Below are 5761 nucleotides of genomic sequence, written 5' to 3' on the forward strand. Positions count from 1 at the left end.
CCAGGGCGCGGGGCTACCAAGGCCGGGAGGGCAGCCCTTGCCTTGGAGGGTGGGGCTCTGTGCCCGAGACCTGTGCCAGGCGGGGGCGGGAGCAGGGCCCAGAAACAGCAGCGAGAGGGACAGGGGCTGGGGAACAACAGGTATTGTGTGTATTGGCACCCTGGCAGATGCAGCAGCCTGAGCCTGTGGCACCAGCCCCCTCCCTGAGAAACCTGGCTGGGGGTGTCTCTGTTGCACCTGTTCCCTGTCACTGACCTGGAAAGCACAGATTCTCGCTTCCCCAGGGGCCCCTCTGTGGCGGGGAGGGCAGGAGTTTGGCTCTGAGGGGAGAGGTGCCCGGGTCCCCACATCCTCGCTGCCCCAGACCCTCTCAGCCACTCTGCCCAGTAGCCCCTTAAGCTCTCCCCAGCTGGCTGGGGCCCCACCATGATTGCGTATCTTGGGGTCACCCAGGCAACCTCTTGGGCCTTGTGCTTTCACGTCAGGGAGAGGAGATGTCACCCCTGTCCCCTCCCTGGCACCTGCCTGGAACAGGACTGGCTGATATCCAACAAAACAGAAAGACAGAGCGGGAAGTGGGTTGGGCTGCCACGCTGTGGGCCTGAAAGGAGGCGAGGAAGTGCTTGGGGTGCCACCCCGCTGACGTCAGAGCCCCGAATGTGGGGGGTGAGACGCTGGCCGGGCCCCCATCTCCATCTAGCCAGCCAGGTCAGTGGAGGTGAGGCGGAGGGCAGAACTCCTCTGCATGCAGCCCAGCCTGCTCAGCCCAGCCTCACTCGGCCAGGACGTCCTTCTGGCTTCTACTTGCGACTGAGCCAAGGGGACCCAAGCTCCCACATCCAACCTAGCTTGGGCCCCAGTGCCCCAGGAGCCCCACAGGACGGGCCCAGGGAGGGAGCAGGCAGTGGCTCTGACCAGAACACAGAGCACACGGGCTCTCCCGGGGTGGGGGGTCCCCCCTGCACCCTCTTCTGGGTGCCAGGAGCCTCCGTGGATGTCTGCAGCCATCTCCACCTAGCCTGAACCTGCTAAGCATGACAGGGTCATGCTTTAAATAATGGAATGGGGCCTGCGACACCAGCATCCCAGATGGGTGTAAGTTCAAGTCCCTGCTGTCCCTCTTCTGGTCCAGCTTCCTGCTAATGCTCCTGAGGAAGCAGCGGAAGATGGTTCCAAACGCACGGGCCCCTGCACCCATGTGGGAGGCCTTGGCTCTTGGCTTTGGTCTAGTCCAGTCTTGGCTGTTGTGACCACTTAGGAAGCACTCTCTCTGTCTCTCCCTCTGCCGTGCTTTCAAATAAATCAGTTTTTTTAAAGATTTTAAAAAGGATTTATTTGCTGGGCCTGGCGTGGTAGCCTAGTGGCTAAAGTCCTCACCTTACACGTGCTGATTTCCCATATGGTTGCTGGTTCATGTCCCAGTGGTCCCACTTCCCATCCAGCTCCCTGCTTGTGGCCTGGGAAAGCAGTCGAGGACGGCCCAATGCTTTGGGACCCTGCACCCGCGTGGGAGACCCGGAAGAGGTTCCTGGTTCCCGGCTTCGGATCGGTGCGCATTGGCCCATTGCGGCTCACTTGGGGAGTGAATCATCGGATGGAAGATCTTCCTCTCTGTCTCTCCTCCTCTGTGTATATCTGACTTTGTAATAAAATAAATAAATCTTTAAAAAAAATAAAAAAATAAAAGCAGCGGAGGATGGCCTGAGGCTTGGGCTCTTGTATCCACATGGGAGGCCCAGAGGAAGCTCCAGGCTCCTGGCTTTGGATCAGCTCAGCCCCGGCTGTTGTGGAGCCCAGAGAAGTCACTTGTCATGGGCAGATGGGCTCAGCCTCTCCTGTCACCAACCCCTGCCCCTTCATGAGCCTGGGACCCTCTCTCTCCCCATCCCTCCCACAGTTGCTGAAGACCCAGCCTTTTTTTGCATTTCAGAAAATGCGTTCATAGCAAGCATCATTACAGCAGTCTGGTCTCTGGAGCGCCTCTGTGAACACACTATTCCCTTGCTCAAAAAAACCTTGAAAGCCGTGGGAGTCAGGGAGGTGTTTGGCATAGCAGCTGGGGTGCCTCTGCCCCACACCAGAAACCTGGATTGGGTTCCCAGCTCCAGCTCCTGACTCCAGCTTCCTGCCAAAGCAGACCCCGGAAGGCAAAGTGGGTGACGGCTCAAGTACTTGGGTCCCTGCCCCCCACATGGGAGTCCCAAACTGGGTTCCTGCCTTTGGCCTGCAATTATTTGAAAGAGTGATGGGGGTTCTTCTCTCCCCTCCTATTTTTCCCTCTCTCTCCCTTTCAACCCTCACATTCTCCACTACTTCCTTACCTCATGCAAACAGAATAAAGCATAAAGCCCATGCAGAGGCTGGGGACCCAAGGTTACAACCCCAACAGCCCCTCCCCCCATCCCAGGCATGCATGCTTCCATCCCTCCTGCTCCAGCCACTTGCCCATTCCTTCCCTGCACGGAGTGAGTCTAAACGGACCACCTCCTTCTCAATGGACAACTATCCCTACCACGTGCCACTCAGAGGTGGACACCTCCAGTAAGGGACCTGTGTTGTAAGGAGGAGAAGTCACATGTGGAGCCCCGAAAGCCAGCACTGGCAGCTGCCCCCAGCAGTTCAGTGTGTGCGGGGCACAGTGACAGACACCCCCGGCCTATACGATCATTCTGTCCTCACCACAGGCCTGTGACATCAGCACAGCCCGAACCTCTGGCTCCACGAGGCTCTGGGGTCTCACTTGCCCCTCTGCAGGACTCTCAGCTCCCCAAATACAGAAGGATGACACCGGACCCTCTAAGATGGCCTTGCTCACGAGAAACAGACCAGCATCCAAAGGACAGAGGAATGTGGCCTATCCATCCAAGTACTCACCTTCCAAGTACTCACCTTCCATGCCTGTGCCAGACGCTGCTTCAGCCCTCCGGGATCAGACTAGGATAAAACACCTGAATGTTCTTCCCCGTGTGGAGCAACAGCTCAGTGGGAAAGAGGAAACTAACCAGGTGTCACTTGTCATGTGGGAAAGAATGCAAGTTAGAGCAGGAATAAGACTCTCCAGTGTGCTTGGAGGGGTGTGCTGGTGGCCTTGCTACTTTGTGCGAGATCAGGAAGACCTCCCCAGTGAGGATGTCCCCAGTGAAGACCTCCCCATACAATGAGATCCAGAAGAGCAGTGACAAAAGTGAGGGCCTGAGGGGCCTGGCACGATGGGCCAATGTCCAAATCCTCAACTTGCAAGCCCCGGCATCCCATAGGAGAGTCGATTCATGTCCTGACTGCTCTATTTCCCTTCCAGCTCCCTATTTATGACCAGGGAAAGCAGTGGAGGATGGCCAAAGCCTTGGGACCCTGCATGTGCCTGGGAGATCTGGAAGAAGCCCCTGGCTCCTGGCTTTGAACTGGCTCAGCTCTGGCCATTGCAGGCATTTTGGGAGTGAACCAGCAGATGGGAGATCTTTCTCTCTCTGTTTCTCCTCTCTGTAAATCTATCTTTCCAGTAAAAGTAAATACATCAGAGAGAGAGAGAAAGAGAGAGAGAGAGAGAAGCAGGAAAAGAAAGTGGCCCAAATATAACACATAGAGTATGTGAAGGCCTTGGACTACGTACAAGCAGGTTTGACCCAGCCAAGGAACAGCCAAGACCCCCTTGCAAATGCAGCAGAGGAGCCCAAGGAGAAATGGAAAGGTGGTGGTCTCTGTCAAGTCAGCCTCTGGGTCAGGACACCTGCTTGGGGCATGCCGACTGCTGGAATCGAGGCAGTGTGTTCCGCATGCTGGAATTTTGCACAGTCCAGCAAATGGCAGCACTGCCATAGAGAGGCTCCTTGATTTTAAGACTTACTGACGTATTAGAAAGGCACAATGATACAAAAAGAAGTCTATCCACCGATTCTCTGCCCCAAATGGTTGCAACAGCCAGGGCTGGTCTAGGCTGATGCCAGCAGCCTGGAATGCCTGTGCGGTTGGCAGAGGCCCAAGCACTTGGGACCCTGAGTCTAACAGAGACAGATGAAGACACTTCATGAAGTCATGTGACAGGCACAAAGAAACTTCCAGAAGAGGAACATCTATCCCAGCTGAGGGAGGGAGGAGGCTTCCTGGAAGAGGTGCCACCAGAACTGTCTCAGAGGACCAGGAGGGTGAGTGCTTCTCCTCACAGTCAAGCCGTCCATGTCCTGGCTAACCCTAACCCTGGCTGCTCCACTGCTCATCCAGCTCCCTGCTCGTGCGTCTGGGAAAGCAGCGCAAGTCGGCCCAGTGCATGAGTCACTGCATCCAGGGAGACCTGGATGGCGTTCCTGGCTCCCAGCTACTATGGGTATCTGAAGATTGAACCACCAGATAGAAGATGGTTCTCTGTGTGCTTTTCCTTTCTCTCTTTCTCTGTCACTCTGCCTTTAAAATAAAAAAAATAAAGGGCCCGGCGCAATGGCCCAATGGCTGAATCTTCACCTTGCAAGCACCAAGATCCTCTAGGGGAGCTGGGTCATGTCCTGGCTCCTCTGCCTCCCTTCCAGCTCCCTGCTTATGACCTGGGAAAGCAGCAGAGGACGGCCCAAGGCCTTGGGATCCTGCACCTACATTGGAAACCTGGAAGAAGCTCCTGGCTTTGGACTGGCTCAGCTCCAGCTGTTGCAGCCTCTTGGGAAGTGAATCAGCAGATGGAAAAACTTTTGTCTCTCCTTCTCTCTGTAAATCTGTCTTTTCAATAGAAACAAACGAATCTTTAAAAAGCAAATAAAGATAAATAAAACAAACCTTCAAATAAAGAGATGGAATACAAACTTGGGGAGTGTCCCTGCTGCAAGGTCCTGCTCCCTCCTTTTGCAGCCTGTAAGTGACCGTCTGTGAGGGAAGTGGCCACCTCTGCATGTCCCAGGCCTGGCTTCTTATCTCCCAGGAGGGTCACAGCCTCATAGAAGCCCAAGGCCTTAGGCCAGAGAGTCCTCCGCGGCAGCTCCCATGGACACCCCCTCAGGGTCCACACCGCACTGCCCCCCTGATCTCCCTGTCTCCTGCAGCTCCAGGAGGCTAAGGGCCTTGCCAAGGTCACCCAGCCAGTGGCGGGCTGGACTGGGAGTAGCCCGGGTCTGCAGACTGCAAGTCCCATGCAGACAGTGCAGCAAATATGGGAGCCCGGGCATAGTGACTGGAGAGGGTGACCCAGCTCCGTACTCAGGGCAAGATGGAGATGGCATGGGAGGTGGTCTGGCCAGGGCTACAGAGGGGCTCCGTGGACCGCTTAGAGGCAGGCACGGCAGATCCGGTCTCTGGCTCTCCTCTCCCGCTGGATGATGAAACGGAGGTGTCGGTGTCGACAGGGGGGCTTGGGACGAGGCAAGAGCTCAGGGCTGCGACCAAGGAACCAGAGGGGACTGGACGGCCGCGCCTGTGCCAAGGATGAGAGCGGAGGCCCGGACACCTGCAAAGAGAGGGGCTGGAATGCCTGTGCTGCAGCATCAGAGGCGGCAGCACCAGGGCCTCAGCCTTCGCGGTCCCCGCCCCGTCCCCCGCCTCCCCGCGGACCCATCCACCGGCAGGCTCTGCAGCGCAGTGCGCCCGGGCCGGGACGGGTGCAGGTGCCGCGCGGGGGCGGGCGCGGGGGCGGGCGCGGGGGCAGCGCGCCTGCCCTGGTCGCGTCCCCGCGTCGCCGAGCCGCAGCGGCTCCGCAGCATCCTCGGCCCGCCTCCGCGCCGCCCCTCCTCCCTGTGCGGATGGTACGCTCCGGCCCGCCTGGCCCGGCCGCAGTGGATGCTGC

This window comes from Ochotona princeps, chromosome 15 (genome assembly GCF_030435755.1).
Source record: "Ochotona princeps isolate mOchPri1 chromosome 15, mOchPri1.hap1, whole genome shotgun sequence".
Lineage (NCBI taxonomy): Eukaryota > Metazoa > Chordata > Mammalia > Lagomorpha > Ochotonidae > Ochotona > Ochotona princeps.